Below are 15074 nucleotides of genomic sequence, written 5' to 3'. Positions count from 1 at the left end.
CTCTAGTTTGTTGCTCAGTTAGTATGCCACCTTAGTTAGTTGAGTTTGGTTTGAGACCCACATATAGGGTTCTTCTATTTTCTTTGTACTAGAGTTCTTTTGGCTTTCACAACTAAGAAGAAGAAAACTATTTTTCAGCCTCCACCTTTGTGTGTATTCCCCCATTGTGCATGTGAGAAAGCCGCAAGTGAGACTCCTTCCCTCTCTCCCACTATCTTCACATTGGGTGCCATGTATGAGTTATATCATCATTACAAAGCCACATCCATGATTTTGGTCCTCCTACCCCTAGATGCCATGTATGAGTTATATCATCATTACAAAACCATATGTGCTTTTGGTCCTATGATTTTGGTCCTCCTACCCCTAGATGCCGCCGTTCAGAGTAGAAACAGGGTGCCACCACTCCTTGTGAACTGCTTTGTATATATCGATTACACTTAACCTTTCCATCTATGAATCCAAGACACTTCACTTTAGAGTTTTTGGAGGTCCTTTGAATTACCCAAAAGGTACGGTGGATAGGCACCTCAATAATAGAGAGGCCACTTGGAAGGCCTCCTTGTCTCATAGGTGGGGAGCCATTGGGGCTTGTTCTCTTGTGGGCATAATTTCATTCTAAGCTCCTTCAGCTTCCCCTATACTACCATTTTTCCCCATGATTTTTTTGTAGACTCCTCTTGAACTCCACCTTGCTCCATTGTGGAATCCCTAACATCCACTTGTTGGGTATTACCTTGTGGTTTTATTGAATGCCAATCTCCACCTTCTGTCTCGAACCTAATTTTTCTCGGCCGCCCTCTTTGCTTATGATCTCTGGTCTCCATCACATACCCTGGCTTATGTGAGGTGTTTTCTAAATGTATACTTGATGACTTGCTTCTCTTTCTTTGGATTGTTACCTTATCCCCATGTAATGGTCTTGGTTCTTCATACATTGGTGTCCCTGCAACTGTTTCATGCACCATTTGTGCAACTTGTGCTGGTGAAGGTGTACTCCTTGAGGCCACTCTTTGCATCAAGGCTTCCAAGTTAGGACCATCCCCAACATGCTTGCCAATCATATATGCATATTGTTTGGCACTTTGTAATAGGGCATTTGCCATGTTCGAGATGCAACAATCATATAATTGTATCTTTGTCTTAAACCCTTCTCTTGCTAGCCAACTACCATGCATGCTTTCAGCTAGATTTGACGTTGGAGTGTGTGCCTCCTCCAAGGAACTCTTTGTTACCTGTGGTAAAAAAGGAGGTAATTAGAATTGACTTATTACATTTATTTAGCTTACTACATTTATCTACAAAATACATACTGTGCTCATGCGATTCCCCCAATGAGCAATCTGCACATCCCACCAACTAAACCATATGTCCATTGAAGGAATGTCGGCCTCACAGACGTGTCCTGCATGCCACCACTTCCGAATGAGCTTTGCTTGGTTGGTAGCTTCTTGCTTTGTCTTACATAATCTCCAATTCTCACACATGGTGATATGCTCATTCCTCATATCCTCTTTGACGAATTTCCTTGTATGCTTATGCAAGCTTTGTTCCCAATGGAAGAGACATAAGCACTCTTTCCCAACAATTATATTGTTTGGACCCCCATTGAAAATAGTTCTCATAGCTATCCAATTTGCTCCAACTTCATCAGACATGAAACCATGAAAATCTGCAGGGGGATACCCACATTGCTTCATTGTGGCATTCAACATCTCCCAAAATAGGATTTGGCTTTCAGCATCTTCATTTTTCATCTCACATGTGGCGATGGTCATTAATTCCTACACACTGGTAGACAAAGCCAACATTATTAAATATTATACAACTCTCTTGATGATAGCAACATGGATACATAAGGATGGAGGGAAGTTATACCTAGGATCATAAACATGACATGCCATTGTGCTCCACCCAATCACTCGATGGGTGTGATCAAATTGTACCCATGAATTCCTCAAATCACCATTTCCTCCTCTTCTCATGCGATTGACAAGATCCACACCAGATGCTGGACCATTGGTTGACATTTTAAAAACAAAACATTTTTGATCTGGCAAGCCTTGCCCTAGAAAACAACTTCCATGGAAGAATGAATACATCGGCCTTTTCTTTAGTAAACGAAGGCTATCATAGCCTTCCCCAACAGGTAACCTTGCCTTCTTCTCTTATGCAACAATACGTTTGAACTTGTAACATCACAAGTCAACTATTTAGAAGGTCCCTATGCCATTCTAAAGTTAAGTAAACTAAAAATCACTTAGCTACAAACAAACATACTGTTGATTCTAAACTAGTGGTACCAATTGCTTAAGAAAGTTGGTCAACTCTATATCTCCCACACTTGCCCCTTTGTTATTGTCTCCTCTCATCAAGGATGGATTCAAGAGCTCTTTGGCAACACTTATTTGAGCTTTGCGTGGTCTAGCATTTTTATCCACCTTCAAAACATTTGCAACAAGCTTCTTTGTTTTCTCTATCATTGCCTTAGATGTTCCTGGCTCCACGGGGTGCTGATGTTCACCAACATGGACCATCAATCTAGTCATTGTTTCATCAAATGGCATTACATAATATACCATGCAATTACAAGTATCAATGCAATAAGCAGGCTTACAACAATAGTGACAAACAATCTTGTTCCTCTCCTCTTCAGTCAAGAGCCCAAGAGCAATCTTCTTTTGTAGGTAGCCTCTAAAGAAGGATGTATTAAACTTTTTATTGTTTGCAAAATAAGGGCAAGTAATCCTATGGCATTCTAATGAGCCAACACAGTAGCTAAGCCTTACCGTACATGAGATAGCCATGTTTGTGGTTGATGGTTTGGTCCATATGTGGCCATCAAATTTTTGCTCCATGCCATTCATGCCATTGATGTTTCCGAAAGTTGGAGGAAATTCCAATAGCATACTTCCATTGTATACCCTTGGTAACTTAGTGACTTGCTTCCTTTGCTTTATATTTGCAATCCACGTTTTGAGTATATTGGCTTGCTTGTCCTCCATGATCCAAGGTATGATGCTTTTGCTAATCTGACATTCATCTTTTGACTAGTCCTCATTTGATCCTTTAAGGTCAATGTGTGAAGTCTGCATCATCTCAATGTCAACATCAATAGTCCTTGACTTATAAGAATTGTGGTACATACCAGGCTTCTCAATGGGACTTAACTCTTCAAGATCCACATAAGGAGATGGTTGAGAGGTTTTCTTTCCTTCTTTGCTAAACTCTTCGGAGTAAACTCTACTAGCAACACAATGCGATGAACCAGGCTCTTCAAGATCACTAATAGTACTTGCTGCCATGATTGTATTATGGATGAGAGCATACCTTTTTGTCAAGGAGGCATCTAGTATGTAATGCTCTTGATCATCAATATCCCACTCAAATGAAACCTTTACCTTCATTGTTGCTTCACCTTCAATGACTGCCTTAAGGCAAATGAGCTTGTGCATATGGGGAAGAAGGCTTTAAAGGAAATGTGCACTAACAATCCTTCTTCCATCCTTGAGCGGGATAGAGTGTGATAGATTCCCTCCTTCAATAAGCCATTCAATAGAAGCCTCTTCTGTAGCCATTTTGGATGACACAACAAAAGGTACCAAAGACAGATATATGTTAAGTCTTGCTTCAGTGAAACTGGTTATTAGAGGAGCTTAGAGAATACAAACAATCTTGAGAGCAGAGGGATGGTAATCCAACATGGCATTGAGAGCAGAGGGATGATAACCCAACACGGATCATGAAATTAAGAAGGGATGAAAGAGAGAAATGCAATGTGATGCAAAGCTAGAAGGCAACCAAAGAGACTCAGAAAGTAATGGTGGGAGAGAATGAAGAGGAGAAAATGATAAGAGAGTAGTATTAGGATGCAAGGTATGTGGTCACAAGAAAGCAGAGTACAAATATTGAAAATGGGTAGAGGATTGTGAAACAGGTGGTGTTTGAGGGGCATTTGAGCTAATTCTGATGTCGATTATGCCCTGACACCACAATCAGAAGTAGCCATGTGACCGTCATTACAACCCATTGAGCTGGAATGATGGTGAGAAAGGTGACAGCCGAGATTCTTTCAGAAACTTGGATTATGCCAAGATGCCACAATCTTAAGCATTAAAAGCAACATGCTATTATAGGGACGATTAATCGGGTAGAGAAGATTGATGCTGATTATGCCTTGCCACCACAATCTGACACTAGTTAGTCACCTTATCCTTCGCCCCCTCTCTTGGCTTTTTGTGGTTTTTGTGGTCACCTTATCCTTCACCCCGTCTCTCGGCTCTCTCCTCCCTCTCTAGCTTGAATGGTATCGTCGTTAGCAGGTCATGATTTGATGCAACAATTTTCTCCCCTGTGTTGAGTAGGATGAAGCACCCTGTTTCATAGGTGCTCTTTCCACGGCCTTTCTTGCTCCGTTGGTTGAGCATTGCAGCATGTTGGTCTCCCAGACAACCAGTGAGAGGACCTTCGCCCCCTCTTTCCTCCCTCCTTCCACCTTTTCCCCTCCTCCTCCTTAGCACTCACACAGCTCCCCTTTCCTCTCTCGGCAATCCCTCTCTCAACTCTCTCCTCCCTCTCTCCTCCCTCCTTCGCCCCCTCTCTCAGCTCTCTCCTCCCTCCTTCCACCTTTCCACCTCCTCCTCCTTAGCACTCACCACTCACACAGCTCCCCTTTCCTCTCATCTCACTCCCTTAGCCATGCCTTTACAAAGCTTCCTCGGCTCTTCTAAAAACTCACACGACTGCCAAAGCAACTTATATGAAAGGTAAAGCTTTGTTCAAGCAAATTTTTCTAAGCCGAATCCGTATGCAATGCAACATGCATTATATTATTTTCAATTGGTCTACTGTGAAGGTCAGGAGAGTGCAAAGGAAGGAGAGAAATAAGGACAGCACAAATGAATCTACATCAATCATGATTTTTGGGCATTTCTTGCACTCAGCACAATAGGTTTGCAATCCATTTTAGTCCAATCCATAGAATCTGCGCTAGCACAGACTCTAGGGAGACGCTGAGCCCCCCTAATTTTTTGTTTCATATACACTCTTCAAAAATTGATTGCATTCAAAAATTCCTAGGTGAGTTCAAAAATTGATTGCATTAGATAGGTTTGCTTCAAGAATTTTTGAATGGGCCTTGCACTCAGACAAGAGATGAATTCTCTCTGAATTCTCTCAGCAACTTGTATGAAAAAAAAGGGGGGGCTCAGCAGCCCCCTAGAGTCTGTGTTAGCGCAGACTCTGGGGGGCTGCTGAGCCCTAGCACAGACTCTGGGGGGATGCTGAGGCCCCCCCTTGTTTTGATTTCATAAATGCCAGAGATTGCACTATCGCATGATCTATTTGGGGATTTACTTAAAAGAATATAAGAAAATTGATTGTACTCAGACAGGTTTGCTTCAAGAATTTTCAAATGGGCCTTGCACTCAGACAAGAGATGAATTCTCTCTTAATTCTCTCAGCAACTTGTATGAAAAAAAAGGGGGAGGCTCAATAGCCCCCCAGAGTTTGCGCTAGCCGCTGGGGGGTTCAGCAACCCCCCACAGCAGCTAGCGCAGACTCTCGGGGCCTTCTGAGCCTCCCCCTTTTTTTTCATACGAGCGTAGACTCTGGGGGGTTGCTGAGTCCCTAGCACAGACTCTGGGGGGCTACTGAACCCCCCCTTTTTTTGGTTTCATAGATGCCAGAGATTGCACTATCACGTGATCTATTTGGTGATTTACTCCAAAGAATATAAGAAAATTGATTGCACTCAAACAAGTTTGCTTCAATAATTTTCAAATGGGCCTTGCACTTAGAAAAGAGATGAATTCTCTCTAAATTCTCTCAGCAACTTGTATGAAAAAAAAGGGGGTAGCTCAGCAGCCCCCCAGAGTCTGCGCTAGCATAGACTCTGGGGGGCTGCTGAGCCCCCTCCTTTTTTTGGTTTGATAGATGCCAGAGATCGCACTATCGCATGATCGATTTGGGGATTTACTCCAAAGAATATAAGAAAATTGATTGCACTCAAATAGGTTTGCTTCAAGAATTTTCAAATGGGCCTTGCACTCAGACAAGAGATGGATTCTCTCTGAATTCTCTCAGCAACTTGTATGAAAAAAAAGGGGGGGACTGCTGAGCCCCCCCCTTTTTTTGGTTTCATAGATGCCAAAGATCGAAAGAATATAAGAAGTATTTGAGCGGAGTCCAAGCAAGGTTGTTTGATTATGGTCCTCAATGGATTTCAGAAGAGGTCGAAGGTTTTTGTGCATTCTGCATTTACTGAGACTATTAAGTCAGTAAGGGATTGGACTTGTTTGTTTCTTTCACAGTCCTATTTATATGGGATCGTGACACATGCATGAGATATAGCCACATCAAGGCAGAGATGGTGATTGAAGATGGATTTATCACTCTGATTCAATTGTATTCTCCTAGATGAGGACTGACTTTTATACCTGAGAAAGCCATGTACAACCAGATAATGGGGTCAATTTAACGAAGGTCTAACCATGCAACTCCATTGTTTTAGATCAAGACTCACGGTTCACTAGTCCTATGGCAGGAGGGAATCTAAAGAAGGTCCAAGTAGGGATCTCCATTGTTCATTTTAAAGAAGGTCCAAGCAGGGAATTCCATTGTTTCAGACCAAGGCTCAAGAGTCATTAGTCTATACCTTGATAAGAACATTGATATTCCTAGTTGATGGATGCTAAGTCTTGGATGGTCCTGTGGCAGGAGGGATTATTGTGCATAGCCTTTTTGGTATAGGATATCCAATAGTGATACTTTTTTTGTAATCTTTGGACAGCATAGGATGGCATTCTACGATGGCCAACTGGTTCTCCTGAAGTTTGTTAGGCAACAGGAGGACTAAGCAAGGCTTGGTGGATTGTTTCCCTGGTAATTGAAAAACTTAAAGGTATCACAGTTTAAGTTGGATGTTTCATATTTATGCTACCTTGAACTCTAGATAAGCTTTCCAAGATGTAGACGGGTGGGTACTAGGTGTTTGGGTTAGTATAGGTGGTTTTGACTTCGGAGTGTGTAGTGTTTATGTGCCTAACGACTCTCAGGCCAGAGGAGACTACTGGAAACAACTTGATTTGTTGATGTCCATGGGTTCATGGATCGCTTTTGCAGGAGAATAGAACTTCACAGAGAAATCCTCACATAGATCACATCCAATTATGGGTCTCATTAGCTCAGAAAAGGACGAATAGATGGAGCTATGTTTAGCAAAGTGTATGATAGACTGCATGGCAGCTGGGCCAAACAACTTTATGTGGAACAATAGGAGTGGGGAGAAGTTTAGGACTAGTCATCTAGATCGATTCTATAGTATTGAAGAGGGATGGTCGATGAAGGGGCCAATGAAGTGCAAATGCTCGTTGATTTCTAGCGTGTTCAATCACATCTTGATCGTGGAAATTATGCATGCCAATTCGTAGGTGGGAGGTCAATGGATGTTCCATTCAAATTTTGTAAACGATTCGTATCCAATCACAAGTTCGGTGAGGATATAAGAAAAGCAAGGCAGGATGCTACGAATGAGATCACGGAAAACCCTTGCTTGAGATGGGACTGTATGATCAAAAGAGTACACATGGTAATCAAGGGGTGGGAAATGGAATGGAAAGCCTGGTAGGAAGGTGGAGAAGGACCATCTAGCACTAATTAGGCAATGTCTATGGGAGGGGACATGGTTGACGCATGATAGAGTGAGTATTCTTAGGGGAGAGACAGAGTTTTCTCTAGGGGAATACCACCCAGGATGAGGATAAACAGATATATATGGATACTTCATAGTTATGAAAAGGGAGTATGTTGATGTTATAGTATCTCTTAGGTACAAAGATTGTAACAATGGGGAGTATGTTGATGTTATAGTATCTCTTAGGTACAAAGATTGTAACAATGTTTGAGTCACGATACGTAACTCTGTGGATCTGGGAAATGAGATTTTTTTGAGTATATGACCAGAAGGTAACCTTGTTTGGATTGAGAGCTCTGTTGTTGTTATCTTTCATGAGTAGGATATCAAAGATGGAGAGCTTAGTTGGAGCTTACCATTGATTGATCGGTCAGGGGCTGAGACTTCGGCCATATACATGGCATATCACAAGATGGTGTTGAGATATCGAGCTCCACTCATGATATGCCAGGGTGACCATTGTGCATTTATGTCACCGACTTGTTAGCTGCAGATGCAGTTGGTACACCGCCCATGACTAATAGCTAGATGACAGCTATCTTTATGTACTCTAGTTAGTGGCTTAGTTAGTATGCCACCTAGGTTAGCTGAGTTTGGTTTGAGACCCACATATAGGGTTCATCTATTCCTTTTGTACTAAGAGAGAGAGTTCTTTTGGCTTACACAACTAAGAAGAGAAAAAACTATTTTCAGCCTCCACTTTTGTGTGTATTCTTCCATTGTGTATGTGAGAAAGCTGCAAGTGAGACTCCTTACCTCTCTCCCACTCTCTTCACATGGTATCAGAGCTCGGTTCATGGTAAGGAACTCAAGGAAGAAAACCAAGCTCGCAATGTCTTGGTAAGAGAATCAGTGTTGCGTTCCTTTTTCGAGTTTGGGAGTAAATCTCTATAGGTAGCACAACCGAAAAGTGCAAGAGTGCACTGTCTCAGATTAAGACGCCCTTCGCAGTGTAGCGAGAGGGTAGTATATGCTACGGGGCCCGTTTTGGTGGTGAAAGTTTTCCACAGGCACTTAGAAAAGTGCCTTGTTTTGGCTGTGCGACAATTGTTCTGCAGGTTGGTGAAAAGTTGTCGCAGAAATTGCATTGTACGCCTATGCACAGAGATATTGGGAGTGACGGAATCATTCTTATTCCTATTGATGCGAAATCATCACTAGGATGTAACTGTGTGGTCAAATACTACTTTCGTCAGTTTTGCGAATTTGTTCATGTGAGACAGAAGTTGTGTTTTTTGCAGTGACAGAATATTTTTGCTGTGTTCTGGAATGGCGTCTGATGCTCTTTCATAGATAGTCACTGAAAAGCTTCACAAGAACAACTTCCAAGCATGGAAGTTTAGAATGACAAATTTCCCTAAGGGAAAAGGCTATTAGGAGTTCATTACTGGGGCTAAACAAGAACCAGTTATTCCTAATCTTTCCAATCAATAGGAGTTACAGGCATTTTTTAAAGGATGGCATGAGAGACCCAGAAAAGTTATGTACTTGCTATCTATCAGTATTTCAAATTCTATGATTCTGCATATACAGGATGCAAGCATGCCGAAGGAGACCTACGATACTTTGACAAAAATGTACAGCACAAATACGCAAGCCAGGAAAATGCAGCTCAAGCAGGAGTTGCATAATGTGCAAAGAGAAATATGAGCATCAATGACTGCCACATGAAGGTGAAGAAGATTGCAGATGCACTTGCTTCCATTGGGTCGCCAGTGGAAGATGATGATTTAGTTTCTATGACCTTCAATGGTCTAGGAAAGGATTATGCATAGTTCCAGACATCCATTGCCGCCCATGAAAAATTTCCTGATTTTGAGGAGTTGATTTCTCTTCTAATATCTGAAGAGCAGAGAAATGGTGGTGCATCTTCTTCAGGAGGAACTTCAAAAGAAACTATCTTCTACTCAAATGTTGGAAGAGGTAGGAGTTGATTGCTCTTCTAATATCTGAAGAGCAGAGAAATGGTGGTGCATCTTCTTCAAGAGGAACTTCAAAAGAAACTATCTTCTACTCAAATGCTGGAAGAGGTAGAGGCAGAGCTAGAGCAGGCCAATCTAGAGGCCATGGTAGAAATCAAAATATGCAGCAAATTCAAGAAAACCAGTCCTATGGAGGAGGATGTGGTAGCCTTAGAGGCAGGGGGAGCCAAAGGGGTCATGGTGGATGGAAAAGAGGCAAAATACAAATAGCAATGTTGAATTCTACTACTCTAGTAAAATGGGTCATATGCTAAAGATTGCTATAAAAAGTAGAATGACATTATGAATAGAAAATTGCAGCAAGGCAATTATGCATCCTCTAGTAGACAAGGTGATGATAGAAATGAGCATTTGTTTATGATGCAGCACATGACCAATTATGTGAAAGTGCAGAAAAGGCAATGATGTGTGGTATGTTGACTCAGGTGTGTCAAACCACATAACAAGTCATGTAGAATGGATACAGGATGCAAGGAAAATGGAAAAACCAAGATTTATGGAGATTGGTGACGATACTGTACATCCTATTATGCAGATTGGTAAAATGCCTTTATCTATGCAAGATGGGAAAAAGAAATACCTTTCTAATGTATTTCATGTCCCGAACATAACCAAGAACCTGGTTTCTATTGGTCAAATGGTTGAGCAGGGCTTGCAGGTCAGATTTAATCCTCATCGATGCTTTGTTGAGGATATGAAAAATAAAGGTTGCTTGATAGCAAAAGGGAGGAAGAAGGGCACGATGTTTACGTTGTATGTGGACATGCCTGAATTGAGTGCAGCAATGTTTGCACATGGGACCGGTGTAGTTGTAGATATTGACATCTGGCATAAACACATTGGTCATGTTAATGTACAACAACTTAAATTAATGTAAGCCCAAAATATTGTTGCAGGATTACCTAAGTTCAAGGTTGCAGAAATGCATAAGATATGTAAAGCCTATCAATTTGGAAAGTAGGCAAGGAAACCATTTTCTAGACATGTTCAAGAGAGTAAGAGGCCATTGGAATCAATCCACTCTGATGTGTGGACTACTAAAGCTGCATCTATTGGAGGCTATCATTATTTTATCACTTTTATTGATGACTACAATAGAAAAGTTTGGGTGTATTTTATGAAAAAGAAAAGTGAAGTGCTTGGGCATTTCAAAGCTTTTAAAGCTATGGTTGAAAAAGAAACAGGCTTGCAAATAAAATGCCTAAGGTTAGATGGAGAGGGAGAGTACCTCTCAAATGAGTTTGCAAGGTTCCTGTAGGAGCATGGCATAAAATAGCAATATTCATGCAATCATACCCCACAGCAAAATGCACTTGCAGAAAGGAAAAACAGGCATATTGGAGAGGTAGCTTGTGCCATGCTCAACAAGAAAGACTTGCTTGATTTTTATTAGGCTGAAGCACTTACTACAGTAGTCTACATAATGAACAGGACTCCCACAGCAGCAATACATGGCATGACACCAGAGGAGAGGTATACTGGTAGGAAACCAGATATTTCTCATTTGAAAGTTTTTGGTTACATTGCCTATGTTCATGTGCCAGCTAGTTGAGATCCATGTTGGATCCAAAAGCTAAGAAGTGCATCTTTATTGGATATTCTCTCCAATAGAAAGGGTATAGATGTTATAATCCTTCTACTCGTAAGTTTACAGTGAGCAGAGATGTTTTTAATGAGATGAGCAGCTAGTATAAACCAGTAAATGTGATTGATGATGTAGATGCACAAAATGGTAATGCTGCACAGAATTCACAGCAATAATCACAAAATATTAGTGGACCTGTAGTGTCCTCTAGCAGTGGTTCACATACTTCACCATGGATAGGCAGATTGAGATCAAGAGAATCTCCTCAAAGCAATGCAGATAGTGGTATGCAAGTATCACAAAAAGGAAAAGAGAAAGAAGATCAGCCCATGGTTGATGTGAATGCAGGTCATTCTTATGTGGATTGTGAATCCAGTGGCTCAGAACAAAGCCTTGATGATGAGTTGGGTATTCCTTCTATTGTTACACCTGGAGTAAGGAAGACAAGGGATGTTTTGAGAGCACCTGGAAGTGAGCCTATTTTGTGCAAGTCTACTAGAGTCAAGTATCTTGTGGATAGGCTAAAATATGATGGATTTATAGCCATTCACTATGCCTATATGGTCAAAGTGATACAAGAACCAGAACCCACTTCTTTTGAGCAAGCCATGGGAAAAGAAAAATGGGAGAAAGCCATGGATAAAGAAATGGATGCCTTGGAAGCAAATGCTACATGGGAATTGGTGCCTTTGACTAAAGACAAGAATGCAATTGGCTGCAAGTGGGTTTATAAGGTGAAGCACAATGCAGATGGTTCTGTGAGCAGATACAAGGCAAGATTAGTTGTCAAGGGGTATGCACAGACATATGGCATTGATTATGAAGAAGCATTCAGTCCAGTTGCAAGGATAGCAACTCTAAGAGCAGTCATTACTATGGCTGCATTGAAGGGATCGTCTTTACATCAAATGGATGTAAAGAATGCCTTCTTGCATGGTGATTTGCAAGAAGAGGTCTATATGGAGCAGCCACCAGGTTATGTGCATGCTATTCATCTTGAGTTTCTTTGCAAGTTGAAGAAAGCCTTGTATGGCTTGAAGCAAGCACCCAAAGCATCGTCTGACAAGATAGGATAGTATCTTGTCACTATGGGTTTTCAGATTTCCACGGCAGATTTCTCACTTTATGTGAGAAATATAGAGAAAGGTATTATGCTACTTGTCATTTATGTTGATGATTTGATCATCATAGGTGAGAGTGATGAAGATATCCTTCATGTGAAAATGCTATTGAAGCAGAAGTTTGAGATGAAGGATTTGGGAGAGCTGCATTACTACTTGGGCATTAAGGTGATTAGATCCACAAGTCGGATATGGCTTTTGCAGAGGCAGTATGGATTGGACATGCTGTCCAAATATGGGATGACACGCTATAAGCCTATTTCAATTCCTTTGGAGCAGAATGTGAAGTTGAGTTCAGATGCAGGTGAGCTTTTGGAAGACCCTACTATGTACAGACGCATAGTAGGAAGTTTGATTTATATGACTATTACCGGGCCAAATTTGAGCTATGATGTTGGGTTGTTAAGTCAGTTTATGTAGGCTCCAAGGAAACCACATTTGGATGTGGCTAGATGCATTTTGAGGTATGTGAAATCGTATGGACTATTTTATGAGACTGGGGTCCAAATACAGTTGCATGGATACACTGATGCTGATTGGGCTGGTAGTATTTCTGATAGACGATCTACCAGTGGATATGTGTTTTCTTTTGGGAGTGCTGCAGTCACTTGGAGTAGCAAGAAACAGCCTACAGTTGCCTTGTCGAGCACAGAGGCTGAATACAGGGGTGCAGCAATGGTTGCATGTGAAGCAGCTTGGCTGCATAAGCTGCTTTATGATATGCATCAGATGGGCTAGTTGTCATTTATTGTGACAAATGAGCAGTATACACTTGGGAAATAACCCAGTCTATCATGCTAGAACAAAGCACATTGAGGTGCATTACCACTATGTGCAAGAGAAGGTTCTAGTAGGTCTTATTGATCTAGTTTATGTCAGCACAGAGGATCAGGTAGCTGACATATTCACAAAGGCATTGGGCACAGAGAAGCTGTGCAAGTTCATAGACCTGATTGGTGTGCAGGAATTAGGATTGAGCTCGAGGGGGAGTGTTGAGATATCGAGCTCCACTCGTGATATGCCAGGGTGACCGTTGTGCATTTATGTCACTGACTTGTTAGCTCTGATGTGGTTGGTACACCGCCCATGACCAATAGCTGGATGACAGCTATCTTTATGTACTCTAGTTAGTGGCTCAGTTAGTATGCTACCTAGGTTAGCTGAGACCCACATATAGGGTTCATCTATTCCTTTTGTACTAAGAGAGAGAGTTCTTTTTGCTTACACAACTAAGAAGAGAAAAAACTATTTTCAGCCTCCATCTTTGTGTGTATTCCCCCATTGTGTATGTGAGGAAGCTGCAAGTGAGACTCCTTACCTCTCTCCCACTCTTTTCACAGATGGCATGTCTAAGGTTCCTCATGGATGGGTTCTGGTGGTATAGGATGCCAGAGGTAGGCATGGGAATGTGGGAGTTGACCTCGTGTCACATACCAGGGGGCATTGTGACACACTCGACTCACTCTTTTACAAAGTGATACACTGGACTCACTTTTTTTTTGTAAAAGATTTCCCACAAGATGCATGTGTAAGAAGAACACATAAGACATGTACATAAGCAAAGCAGCCTCTTTTTTCATCCTATAACTGTCACAAAGACAATGAAGTCATGTGCATGTGTCAAATTGTAAAACACACACAAGGTTCAGTAACTGAATATGCAAACATAACTACTAGCCTTCAAATGGTACAAAATAAGCGGATCCTATTTCCTCCACTTCCATGGTAACTACTAAATAGCAAAAACCAGCACAATTGCAGTTCCTCGAAAAATTTTACTGTACAATACACAAGATGGACCTTTCTAGGCAAGGCTCCCATCTTTGCTAATCCTCAGCATAGCACAAATGATCATGGTACTAAGAGAAGCCCTTCTGCAACAAACAAAGATGAGTTCGATGCATAAATGGGCTGAAATGAGGCCCCAAGAGAATGAACAACTCCTGGCTCCTCTTTTGGCCTCAGGCCACCAAACCTTGCCCAAAAAATTCAGCACCTTCAAGTGGCCTCATCCTTGTCACACTTGAGTCCCTCAAGCTCATTGTCTATGTTGAGATATCTATTCCACCTTGTAGCCTGTTCTGCTCAGACGTTAATGCACCATTCACTAACCTGTTACTGCCCAATTCAGTACTAATGGCTTTGTCCACTGCTTTGAACCTATCCTCAAGAAGCTTACCAAGATACTACTCCTAAGGAGAAGGGGAAGGCTTTGCAAAAGAGCTAGCACTAGAGCTGCTCTAGTCCAGGTCCTGGTGGAGGTGAGACAGAAGTAGCAGCAGTTCCACTTGTGTCACGATGACCATTCCTTGCCACATGCACATCATGATTGTGCTTCCCCTCATATGTAGTTATGACAACTTTGTTATCCATAGATGATCTCTCCACATGCTTCCTCACTTTGTAACCTAAATTGGTACACTTGTAGTAGCTTCGAGGATGGGAATTCCCCTTGACCAGTTTCTATCCATACTTGCGCCATCTATAACCATCATCAAGAATATTGTTGGGGTAAGTATGATCAAGGGCTTGCTCTATGGTGCATGTGTGCATCTAGGGGAGTCACATGTGTGTTTGTGTGTGTTGTAAAGGCACATCAAGTGCTATGATGTGTCTAGTGTGTGACCTAAGTGATGATGTAAGACAAAGGCAATCCCATTGATGTAGAGATTGATTCCCACTAATGTAGGGGC

The 15074-nt window shown here is 41.7% G+C and overlaps 1 pseudogene; it reads right to left on the bottom strand.

Moving 5' to 3' along the window:
- Positions 1 to 1298: 1298 nt before the first annotated feature.
- LOC147901304 (uncharacterized) lies at positions 1299 to 2102 on the bottom strand (annotated as a pseudogene).
- Positions 2103 to 15074: the final 12972 nt, after the last annotated feature.

Source organism: Dipteris shenzhenensis, chromosome 6 (assembly GCF_047967505.1).
Source record: "Dipteris shenzhenensis isolate YYH24624 ecotype China chromosome 6, Dip_SZ_1.0, whole genome shotgun sequence".
Taxonomy (NCBI): domain Eukaryota; kingdom Viridiplantae; phylum Streptophyta; class Polypodiopsida; order Gleicheniales; family Dipteridaceae; genus Dipteris; species Dipteris shenzhenensis.
The sequence above is the reverse complement of the archived record's forward strand: the minus strand, read 5'-3'. Positions and strand labels throughout refer to the sequence as shown.